Genomic DNA, 13,520 nt, shown 5'->3' with positions numbered 1-13,520 from the left:
TATCCTAAAGGTTATACTTCACCGTTTTCAGCCTAGCATTCGAGTAAGCAGCAGCAAACTCTGATCTGCAGAAAGCTTCAGACAGGGTGCTGAGACTTTTGAACTTGCCGGGTTCATTTCCAATGACAAGTGTTTGCCCTCCCTAGATCATCTTTGCATTTTTTCTAATTGTGTTCTATGTATTGACTTTGTCGTTCCAAATAGATTGCAGCTCTTGGAAGGCAGTGTGTTTTCCTAGTCTTTTTTATTTTTCATTGGCCTAATTCAAGTGGCTAAGCTTTACATTTCTGAAACAAATAAGCATTCATTCATTCAGTGAGTATTTATTGAGCACACCAATTACATGTGATTTTGGATCTGAAGATGCAGCAATAATCATGAGAGGCAATGTTCTTATTTTCAAGATATTTATCTTTGAAGGCAGAAGATAAGTAATAAATATAATAAGGCAGTGATTAGTGCAATGGAGAATATAAAACTGAGGAAAGGGCTGGCAAGTGATGGCAGGTGGCAATGTTAGTTTGGTAGTGGTGGGGGCGAAGGCAGCAAGGGAAGGCATTTCTGAGAAGAAATCACTTGAAGTGGGTCAGTGAGACCTGAAAGAGGAAGGAGGCAGTCATGAGACAATACTCTGTCTAAGGGCAAAGGCAAGTCAAAAGATGGAAATAAACTCGGCATGTCTGAGGAAACAGAAGGATGGCCAGTGTGAGTGGGTCGCTGGAATTGGGGGAACAGACATAGGCAGTGACCAGACTGTGTGGCACCTTCTTGGCCATGGACTACGGACCATGGACCATGGCTTTTAATTCATTAAAGTGCAATGAAATACCATAAGAAGATGTTAAGCAGCAGAGAAAAATATCTGCTTTATACTTTGAAGGATCATTCTATTAAAAGGTAATTTTAGTAGGATAAGAGTGGAAGAATAGATAACTTTTTCTTTTTTTCTTCTTTTTCTTTTTTTTTTTGAGATGGAGTCTCACTCTGTTGCACAGGTTGGAGTGCAGTGGCAGGATCTTGGCTCACTGCAACCTCTGCCTCCCAGTTTCAAGTGATCCTCCTCCCTCAGCCCTCCTAGTAGCTGGGATTACAGGCACATGCCACCATGCCCGGCTAATTTTTGTATTTTTAGTAGAGACGGGGTTTCGCCATGTTGGCCAAGCTGGTCTTGAACTCCTGACCTCAGGTGATCCACCCTCCTCAGCCTCCCAAAATGCTGGGATTACAGGTGTGAGCCACCACGCCTGGCTATAGACAACTGTTAGTAAGCAATTGTAGTAATCCAGAAGAGAGATGGTACAATGTATTTCATGACAGAAGGGATAGAGATGGAGGGAAAAATCAAAAAACCTCCAAAAACAAACAGGATGTAATTAGAGGACGAGCCAATAGAATTGACAAATGAGTTGTATGTGAAAGGTGACAAAAAGAGAATTTATAGATGATTTCTAGGTTTTTGACATGAAGTCTGAGTAGACAGTGTAGCTGTTCACTGAAGAGGGGATGCCTTGGGAAGGGAGAGAGAATAAAAAAATTAATAGGTGGATCAAGGTATTAAAGAGATAGATCATAAGTATCTATTTAGTTCCTTACTTATTTACCATCTTGGTCCACAAAGGATTTGAAACATTTTATAAAGGGAACATATGTTATAAATAATGATAAAATAGACATACAGAGTAAGGAAGAAGGGAAATATAAGCAGAAGTAGAAAGTCACGTACTGGGTAGAAAAAATATATGCAGGTGATTAGACTCTAAGTAGTTACTATAATTCAGACTCATATTTGGCTCTGAGAAAAAAGTGAGTCTTGGTCAGTTACTTAATTTTTATTATCAGATCAGAGGAAGCATAACTATCCTTCAGAAGAGGCAAACTTTTTCAGGCCTTAGGTTTTAAAAGAAATTCTTCACAATGAGGCTCAGAGGAGGATGCACTAGAGAATGCAGTGAGAATTCTGATTCAGTTTCAGTGAAGAGCCTTCTTAGGAAAGGGCTATGCTAAATAGACATAAAATGCCTATAGAGTAATTCAAAGAATTCAAAATTTTCAATAGGACCTACACTTGAGGATTTCTTTTCTAAGCTCAAATTCTTCTTAAGGACTTTCCTGGATGACACTGACAGTCTTCAGTGGACAGCCCAAGCTACAGTCTTTTAGGTGGATTTAGCCACCATTATTAACATTATGGCCAATGGTCTACACTGATTGCCTAGTTAATGTATGGTAATAAAGGTCTTAGTTTTTTCTAAAAGCTCAGAATTGATTTTGGGTTCAAATTTCTAAACCAGACTACTTTGCTTTTTTCCCTTCCCCTCCTTCAATATTTTATTTCCTAAAAAATTCTTCCCATGTACCCCCAGAGACAAGTTCTTTGCAGGACCATGTGCTGTGGCATTTATGATGAAGAACATGCACTCCTACAATTCTATACAGACCAGTTTATCTTGAACTTTGGGCCATGTTTCAAGACACACATGTTTATTTAGACGTCTGGCTTATCTAGTAATTTTTTGAAAATTGGAGAGCAGGTCTCTGTTTCTCTGAGATAGATCTATAGAAGATTTTGTCTACAATCTGTGATTAAAGATGGAGTTAATAATTTGAACATGGAATCTCTTCTTAAAATATATAACAAATGTAGGAAGACAATTTTACAACGAAGAGCTCTGCTTAAAGTTCTAAAAAAATTCTCCTTATAAAAAATGTTCAGGATAGTATTAGGTATTATAAGTTTTCTCCTAGAGTTTTTATAGTTTTAGGTTTTACATTTAAGTCTTTAGTCCATATTGAGTTGATTTTTTTGTATGTGGTGAAAGGAAGGGGTCCAGTTTTGATCATCTGCATATGGCTATGCAGTTATTCCAGTCACCATTTGTTGAATAGGGAGTCCTTCCACGTTTTGTTATTGTCGAAGATCAGATGGTTGTAGATGTACTACAGCTTTATTTCTGGGGTTCTCTAAGCTGTTCCATTGGTCTGTGTGTCTATTTTTGTTCCAGCACTATGTTGTTTTCATTACTGCAGCCTAGAACTATAGTTTAAATCCAGGTGGTGTAATGTTTCTGGTTTTGTTCTTTTCACTTAGGATTGCTTTGGATATTTGGGCTCTTTTTTGGTTCTATGTAAATTTTAGAATAGTTTTTTTTTTCTAATTCTGTGAAAAATGTTGTTGGTACTTTGATAGAAATAGCATTGAGGCCGGGCGCGGTGGCTCACGCTTGTAATCCCAGCACTTTGGGAGGCCGAGGCGGGCGGATCAGGAGGTCCGGAGATCGAGACCACGGTGAAACCCCGTCTCTACCAAAAATACAAAAAATTAGCCGGGCGTGGTGGCGGGCGCCTGTAGTCCCAGCTACTCGGAGAGGCTGAGGCGGGAGAATGGCATGAACCTGGGAGGCGGAGCTTGCAGTGAGCCGAGATTGCGCCACTGCACTCCAGCCTGGGCGACAGAGCGAGACTCCGTCTCAAAAAAAAAAAAAAAAAAAAAAGAAATAGCATTGAATCTGTAAGTTGTTATAGTCAGTATGGTCATTTCAACTTTAGAAGAAAACTTAAAAGAGATCATTCTGGATGGACACAGGCCCTGGCAAATATTTCATGATGGAAACTCTAAAAGCAATTGCAACAAAAACAAAAATTAACAAATGAGACCCAATTAAATTAAAGAGCTTCTGCACAGCAAAATAAATTAACAGAGTAAACAGATAACCTATAGAATGGAGGAAAACATTTGTAAACTATGCATCTGACAAAAGTCTAATATCCAGAATCTATAAGGAACTTAAATTAACAAGCATAAACAAACAATCCCATTAACACATGGGCAAAGGATATGAATAGACACTTCTCAAAAGAAGACACATATGCAGCCTACAAGCATATGAAAAAATGTTCAGCATCACTAATTATTAAAAAAATGCAAATCAAAACCACAGTTGAGATACCAGTCAGAATGGCTATTATTAAAAAGTCAAGAAAGAACAGATGCTGGTGAGTTTGCAGAGAAAAGGGGATGCTTATACACTGCTGGTCGGAATGTAAATTAGTTTACCCACTATGGAAAGCAGTTTGGTGATTTCTCAAGGAATTTAAAACAGAACTACTATTTGACCAAGCAATCTCATTATTGGATATACACCCAAAGGAATATAAATTGTTCTACCATAAAAACACATGCACGCTTATATTCATTGCAGCACTATTCATAATATCAAAGACATGGAATCAAGTTATATTCCCATCATTGGTGGATTGGATAAAGAAAACATATACACCATGGAATACTACATAGCCATCAAAAAGATTGAGATCATGCCCTTTGCAACAATATGGATAGAGCTGGAAGCCATTATCCTAAGTGAAGTAACAGGAACAAAAAACCGAATACTACATGTTCTCACTTACAAGTGGGAGCTAAACACTGAGTACACATGAACACAAAGATGGGAACAATAGACACGATGGCCTACTTGAGAGTGGCAAGAGGACAATGAGATAGGAAGAGATTATTTCTTTTATGAACTTAAGAAAACGTCTTGTGAAGCTGAGATTTTGAGAAAAGAAATGAGGTAGTCTTTTGATAAATTGAGATAAAGAGGTTATTGGATATGTGTTTTAGCACACTTCCATTTCTGCTCATTACCTACTCTTTTTCCTAATAAATTTCAAAGATTACAAAGCAACAGGAAACACTACAAAGAAAGGTTTCCTGTTTTGACCAATTTTACATATTTATTTATTTTTTACCAGATTGCTTCATCATTATTATCCCTGTCTGATATGTTTGGATGTGTCCCCAACCAAATTTCATCTTAAATTGTAACTTCCACAAATCCCACATGTCATGGGAAGAGCTCAGTGGGAAGTGATTGGATTATGGGGCAGATCTTTTCTGTGCTGTTCTTGTGATAGTGAATGAGTCTCATGAGATCTGATGGTTTTAAAAACAGGAGTTTCTTTGTACAAGCTCTCTCTTTGCCTGCGGCCATCCATGTAAAATGTGACTTGCTCCTTCTTGTCTTCCACCATGATTGTGAGGCCTTTCCAACCACATGGAACCAATTCTTTGGTAAATTGCCCAGTCTAGGGTATGTCTTTATCAGCAGTGTGAAAACAAACTAATACAGTGTCTATCCAGGCAATAGGATGAAAAGTCCCTGTTCATCAAGTCACCTGTATTTGTCCTATCTTCCACTGGAAGATGTTAAGGAACATCAGAGAGTGAGAGTTTGGTGCTTGTTGTCAGAGGACCAATGTTTCAATTATTGCCTTGGGCAAGTTAGGGAACTTCTGAGTTTCCTTAATTCTAAAAATGGAAGAGGAGGTGATCTCATCTTCCTCTTTGGGCTGTTTTCAGGCTTAAGTGAGTTAATATGAAGGAAGGGGCCTATCCTTTACATAGATGTTTGGGAAAGGGTCACTAAGACAGAAGGGAGAAGTTACAGCATTTGTATAGAAAACAATATGGCGTATTCTAGTTTCAAGTATTGCTGTTTTTGAAACCGGCAGAACCATTGTATATTATAAGTTCTCTTCACAGAGTTTAAGTTACACTCTTCTTTTAATAATATAATTGCATTCATTCACTCATTAATTCATTTATTCACTCACTTAAATATTTATTGGTACCTAATTTGGATCATGACACAGTTTTAAGTACTGGGTGTGAGAACATGAGTAATATGTAGAATGTTGAATTTTATATGCTGCTGAATCATCATATAAATGTGAAGGTTTGGTTATGTGTCTCAGAAAATTTACTATACAGAGATCATCTCTGAAAGAATTCTTAGAGGATATAGACGAAGAAGATGAGAAATGAATTGAGGGGGAGAGATAAAATATATCAAGTTAGGTTGTATTAAAATTCAGTAAAATGGCCAGGCACAGTGGCTCACACCTGTAATCCCAGCACTTTGGGAGGCCAAGGCAGGAGCATCGCTTGAGCCCAGGAGTTCAAGAATAGCCTGGGCAACATAGTGAGACCCTGTCTCTACAAAAAGTAAAAAGATTAGCTGACTATGGTGGCATGTGCTTGGATTCCTAGCTCTTTGGGAGGCTGAGCCAGGAGGGTTGCTTGAGCCCAAGAATTTGAGGCTATAATGAGCTATGATCATGCCACTCTGCTTCAGTCTGGGCAACAGAGCAAACTGTGTCTCTAGAATAAATAAATAAATATATTGTATTTTTATATAAATGAGGAAAGATTAAAAGGGAAACCTGTATATCCACAAAAATCTGGCAGAACAATTTCAGATAAAACCCACATGGGCCTGAGAAGGATGGTTGTGGAACAGATGAGGTAAGAGTATATTGAGCTTCCCATTGTATTCAAGAGAACATATGGATATTGAAACCCTCAGACACTAATTGGAAAAAAATTAACATTAGTCTTGGCCTCAAAAAGAGACGAATAAAAATGGCTTTTATTACATTTAAACTAAAAAAAGAAATATTCTATCTATATATCCAATGGAGCCTAGAAAAAGAAAAAAAAAAAAAAAGGGGGGAAACAAAAACACGGAGTGTTTCATAGGTAATACAAAATATGCCAGTAGAAATCAGTTTTAGTATAACTAAAGGAAATATGATTTATTAAATTCAAAGATCAGAAGTCAATCTGGCTGGATTTAAATATAATATTCGGTAATATTTTGGATAATGAAGACATACTTAAAATGATGCAAAAATGTTGAAAATAATGGGATAGAAAAATATTTTCCAGGCAACTAGGAACCATGTGCTTAAAGTAAAACAAAACAAAAAAGTTTCAAAAAAGACAAAGAAGATCTTTAGATCCAGAATTTACAGAGGCCAAGAATGCAATGATTTGGAAGGTAGACTAAAAGAAAAGAGCAAATAAATAAGAGCCAGTGATGCTCTTGTAGGAGGGAATGAATGGGATTGATATTTGTATCTATTGGAAAAAATGATATAAATCAGATGGATGTACATGAACTAATGGTGATACATGCCATGGCCAATTCTGTCCACTGATGTTCAAAAGAAGCAAAATAAAGCAAGGGGATGGGAAGGGGGGATATGCACTTAGAAGGCTATGGGGCTAATTAGGAAGCCCTTGGATTGTTATGAAACTTGCCGTATTATTTGTCTAACATACTGATGCAGAGATATCCTAATAACTACTTAAGGGAGTTATATAAATGAGTGAATAAGAGCAAGGACGTTGGTGTCAATGAGATATGGGTTGAAGTTCTTACTATACCTTGTATTTGTGATCTTGCGGGAACTGCTTAATTCAAGCTTTGGTTCTTCCTTTTTAAATGTCACATTATAGGGATGATAGGAGGATGAAATGAAATAATGCATATAAAGTGTTTAGCATAGTGCTTGCCACGTGATACTGTCAAGAAAAGAGCATGTTTGGAACATTTTCAGGTCTCTTTCATTTCTCTGACAATGCCTATTATCATTATATCCACTTCATTGCATATGTACTTCTGGGTCATAACTTTATTTCTCAAAACTCTCTTGCAGTTTTCCCATTGTCTTAGAAATTTACAGTTGCAGAAAAGGATGAAAGATGCCAGATTTATTTTTAGGACACCTCTTTCCTCTGTTTGGATTAAAAACATATATTTTCTATGTCTTTGAATTCCAAAAATTTTGCTGAAATTCATGTAAGTAGGGGTGCTTTTATCAGTAGTTTAATCTGGGACATGTGTAACCTTTCAATCTACCTATGGAGTTCTTTCTTTAGCTCAGAAAAAAAGTTTATTATATGTTTGTTTAGTGCTTTGTTTGGTTCCATTTTTATCCAGGTTTTCTAACATACTATTGTTTTTTACAAATATTTCGTGAGCAGTATAGAACATAGTTTCTTCTTTGTGTGTGCATGTATGTGTATGTGTATGAAATAAGCCTTTTAAATTATACTATCTTCTATGTTCATGTTTGTTTTTGACCATTTGACATTTGCCTTCCAAAATTTTAATTGGCTCTCTCTAAATTTAATAACTTGTTTCTTCACTAAGAAACAATTTTTCTACCTTTTTCCAGTACTTGAATTATTAAGTAAATGTTGATTTCAGTAAGACATATTGAAAGATGAATAAGCCAAATGCTTTTAAATTGTGATCTATTTAAGAATGTGTCAATATTAAGTTTTCTATACTATTGTGATTTTACCCATTTCTCCTATTAACAATATTTAGTGAAATATGATTTAGGGCATAAAAGTATATGCTATCTTATTGATTTATCCATTATCATGTTAAAATGTCACTCTTTAAAAACTGTCTATTTGATATTTATTTTTAAAGTTTCTGGTATTGAGTTTTGAATACCTAAACCTATTATGTTTGAATTTGTCTAAAATATGTTTGTCTGTCATTTTCGGATTTTTGTGATATTGTTTTAGCTTTGTTCTTTGTATTCAGCATACTCGTGTAAACGCCGAATTTTGTCTTTTGATTCAGTTCACAAGTCTTTTAACAATGGATAATTATCCATTTTATACTTGAAAAGTTTTAAATAAATAGTGCACATTCCTGTCATTTTGTCCTTTTTCTTTTTTATTTCTCTATACTTCCTTCTATGTTGCCCCTTTAAAATTTTTATTTGTCTTGAAAAATTTTTTTTTTAGTTACAGTATAGTACATGGTTTATTAGCTTTTATGTCTTCCACTCTTTTGGAAAGTTTAATTTTTGCAGAGTGGTTTCCTTTAAATTTTCAAAAGTTATGTTTAATCTCTATTCAGCTCATTTTCAAAGTTGAGTAAAATATTATATTTGAGTGGCTCTTTGAGATATGGTGTTTAACATGCTATAACTTTCTTCTATCTCTTCCTTCTACCTCCTTTTCAATATAACATGGAATTTTAAATGCAGATAATTTGTATAATATTGCATAATTTTACACTATACTTTTTAAATAAATAGACTGATATTAATTCTTTAAGTCTTAGCTCAGGTGTTGCCTCCCCCACTTACGCCCCCTTTTCATAAAGTCTGTCATATTTCTATCTGGACTTAATCATGTCTTCCTCTTTGAATCTTTTACATGTGTTCTTTCCAGTATGTTCCCTATTGGCATCATAATTACTAGTGTAGATGTATTGCTAGGCATTGTAGAGGAGTCCCGCATATTTAAACTACCATCAGAAGTTTTATGTTGTTGAACAGAGGTCACACAATCCTGCTTTTTGGCTAATATTGATTTAACCTGGTAATTTAAATACATTCTTAGTATATGTTTATTTTGATTGAAACCTTTCCTTTCATCATAGATGGGAGGTGAGGTATGGATAGAAGGCATTTCAAATGATTCGGATTTGGGTTTGATGTATTAAGCTCACTTTCTGATTGAGCTGCTCCACAAGTGAGATGTTTTCCAAGGAAATCAAGCATGACACTTGTGTCTTTTGATACCCTGTGCTCCGATTTCAAACATGATGCAGCTGATGCTGATGCCCCCATCACTGAGAACAAGAATTCTCTCCCTGAGGTTGTTAGCGTTACTGGTACCACTCATGACTTTAGGCAAAATGCTTATTGATAATGTCATATTTTTACTCTTAAGGAAACTAAACTCATTGATTTTTAGAATTTTTCTAAATGATGCTACGAAGTTTCAAACTTAGGTTTATCAAAATTGATAGGAACATTTCTTAAGAACAATCTCATTTCAAGTGTAGATAATATATCTGAGCAATGCAACTCCCAAGTATTAAATTCAAATATCAGCAAAAATGTATACATGTGTATACACCATACATGTTTGTAGATAATAAAGAAAAATAGACTAATTATGTACTGCTTACATCATATTTATTATGCAAGTTACTTGTAATATATTTAAGTACAAAAATGAAGCTTTGTGATAAAAATTTAAATAAATAAATACAGGGGAAAGTAGTACAAAGTGAGTTTTTCTCAACCACACTTTCCCAATTCCCCATTAACTTCAGTGGTATCAGTTAACTCCTCTTTCTTTCCGCACTGCTCCCTACCAAATTTTAAGCCTTTGAAATTCTACTCTCCCCAAAGAAGGAGGCGATACCCTTTGCTTACCTGCTTCCCTTAGCTAGGTGAGACAGGTTTTTCTTTATGTCTTTTGTTCACATACTAAATCTTGACTATATGGAGAGGCACTAGAGTTTTCACAGACATTTGCTTGCCTTAAAATTTTTCTAACTTATGCCTTCTTTTCAAATTTTCTTTTTTATAATAAAAACGTGTGAGACAACTTCAAATCACATCAAATCATATGGCTAATGATATATTAAATGTGGAAAGTTTTTACACCTACTTTCTCTTCTCCCCAAGAGGACACTGTGGGGACTATAAGGAAATATTTTGTTGAAAGGAAACAGTTAAAATTTTGCTTTAACATATCCTTAGCAAGAGCAAGACATTTATTCTCTTAAACTCAAAGGATAGTGTCCCTTGGGGACGGGGCCAGTCGGATTTGCTCTCCAATCCAATTCTTAGTGAAGGGCTTAGATTGAGAAGGCTGAGTAAATGTTGAAGAAATAATTTTTGCACAGCTTCATTGAAGAATGAAATGGTTGGGAGAAGGGATTAAATAATTTTATAATGGTTCATTACTCATTATTGAATCATGTCTTCCTATAAAAATATTTTCATACTTAAAGATAGTATACTTCTTTGTGGATAAAATATTTAAGTTCATAAATTCATATATGTCATTTGAAAACCAAATTTGGAAGCACTGAAAAATTAAATATAAATGTTAAATTTCTGCTTTCAACCCAGTTGGAGTAAGAGGGACTAGATTTACCCTCTCCCCACCCATGTGAATGAGAAAACAAGGTGAAATATATGAGAAACACTGAGGATCTGGCTCAGTGTTTGGTATTGATGGACAGTGAACATTGAGAGATGAGAAACTAATGGTGTGAGTCCTATGACTGCCTCAGGTTACTGCCTTGATAGAGTTTCTAGGCCATGGTATAAATAGAGAGAACCCAGGCAGAGCTTGGTGGACTGCCTGAGTTGGGGAGATGGAACTGGGAATATGGAGGGATAAAAATACCTGGAGTTCAGGGGACAGGATTCAAGAGGATAGCAGGTCACATGGGGAAAAAAAAGTTTAAAGATCGTAGGAGTCCCATTTGAGTATTTGGCAGAGTATTGATAGGCACATGTGTGAGAAAAATACCTGAGGCTGACAGAGAGCCATTTGAGAGTATCGGTGGGTAGAATGCCTAGCACTCTCAAAGGATTGTGAATAATACCTACTGGTCAGACTCAAAAACCTTATAATTCACAGGGCACTAGGCAGAGAACTCAGAATGGTCTTACCTCATTAAAAAGGACTGATTAAACTTAGGCTAAGTGCTGTTCTGATCTTACCTAGCACATCTTAGAAGAAAGACGTGAAAGAATATTTTTAAGTAACTTAAGTTCATCCAGAACAAAGTTTTAAAATACTTGTAGTAAAACAAAAATATCTAATACCTGATATAAAATTTATAATGTTGGCATCAATCAAATATTACCAGGTATGCAAAGAAACAGAAATAATATGTTATCATATTACTGATTATCATATTTCTCTTCATAATACATATTACCATATTTCTCTTCTTAATGCTGAAGAGAAAAATCAATTGTTCAAAAGCAACCCAGAATTATCAGGCAATGACATTAAGACAGTTATTATCATTGTATTCCATATATATAAAAAGTTTGGTAGAGACCAGAAAGATACAGAATCATCCAAATTGGACTCCAAGAGAGTAAAACTACAATTTCTAAGATCAAAAATGCACTGTATAGAATTACCGATTAGACATTACAGAGGAAAGATTAGTGAACTTGAGGACATAGCAATAGAAACTATCCAAAATGAAATACAGGGATAAACTGTATGAAATAAATAAAGCATCATTGAACAATGGGACAACTTCAAGTGACTGATATGTGAGTAACTGAAGTTACTGAAATGGGAGAAACAGAACAAATACTTGAAGATATAATGACTGAAAAGTTTCCAAATTGGATGAAAACTGTAACTATACACATCTACAAAACACAACGAATCCTAAGCACAGAAGTATGAAGAAAACTAAACCTGGACATATTTTAATGAAATTGCTCAACATCAGTGATAAAGAGAAAATTCTAAAAGCAGCTGTAGGAAAAAAAGATGTTACATAGAAAGGAAAATTTTAAGAATGACAGCAGATTTCTCCAAAAACAGTGCAAGTCAGTGGATCCGTTGAAAGAACTGCAAGGAAAAATACACAAATCCACAGTGATATATCAAGATTTCATACTGTCTCAATGTTTGATGCATAAGTCAGAAAGAATATGGAAGCCTTGAAAAATACTATCAACCAATTTGATCTGGTTGACATGTATGGAATACCCACCACTGAACAACAGATAAACATTTTTCCCAAGTGCACACCAAACATTTACCCAACTAGACCATATTCTAGACCCCCAAATAAGTCTCAATAGATATACTGAGACTGCAAAACTCATGCCTGTAATCCTAGCACTTTGGAAGGCTGAGGTAAGCGGATCACCCGAGGTTAGGAGTGCGAGACCAGCCTGGCCAACATGGTGAATCCTGATCTGTACAAAAAATACACAAATTAGCTGGGCGTGGTGGTGCATGCCTGTAATCCCAGCTACTCTGGAGGGTGAGGCAGGAAAATCACTTGAATTTGGGAGGCGGGGTTTGCAGTGAGCTGAGATGGAGATCGCTCCACTGCACTACAGCCTGGGCGAAAGAGTGAGACTTTGTCTCAAAAAAAAAAAAAATGTTATATGTGAAATTCCCAGATATTTAGAAATCAAATAACGGACTTCTGAATAATTAGAGGTCAAGGAAGAAATAAAAAGTGAAATTAGAAATTATTTGAACTGAATGAAAATGAAAATAGAACATATAACAATTCAATGCTACCACCTTAAGAAACTAGAAAAAAAAAAGAACTAATTAAACCCAAAGTAAGGAGAAGAAATAACATAATAAAAGTCATAGTGGGAATCAATCATTGAAATAGGAAACTTAAAAACAATAGAGAAAAATAAGTGAAAGCAAAAGCTGGTTCTTTGAGAAGACAAAGAAAATTGATAAACCTTTGGTCCAAGTGATTAAGAAAAAGGGAAGAAGAGACAAATTACCTATATCAAGAATAAGAGCGATAACATGACTCCAGATTTTGCAAATATTAAAAAGATAATTTTATAGGAATAAAGTCAACATCTTAGATAAAATGGACAAATTCCATGTAAACCACACATTGTTAAAGCTCTCTCAAAAAGAATTAGATAACTTGAATAGTCATAGTAAAGAAATTGAAGTTGTAATTAAAAATCTCTCCACAAAGAAAACTCAGGTCAGACATCTTAACTAGTGAATTCTACCAAACATTTAAGAATGACATAAAACAATTTTAAACAAGCTTTTCCAGAAAATTTAAGAGGAGGAATACTTCCTAACTTATTCTATGAGACTATTATTATCCTGATTTCAAAATCAAACACATCACAAGGAAAGAAAACTATACATCATTATT

This window comes from Hylobates moloch, unplaced genomic scaffold (assembly GCF_009828535.3).
Source record: "Hylobates moloch isolate HMO894 unplaced genomic scaffold, HMol_V3 SCAFFOLD_13, whole genome shotgun sequence".
NCBI classification, from domain to species: Eukaryota; Metazoa; Chordata; class Mammalia; order Primates; family Hylobatidae; genus Hylobates; species Hylobates moloch.
This window is presented reverse-complemented; position numbering follows the sequence as displayed.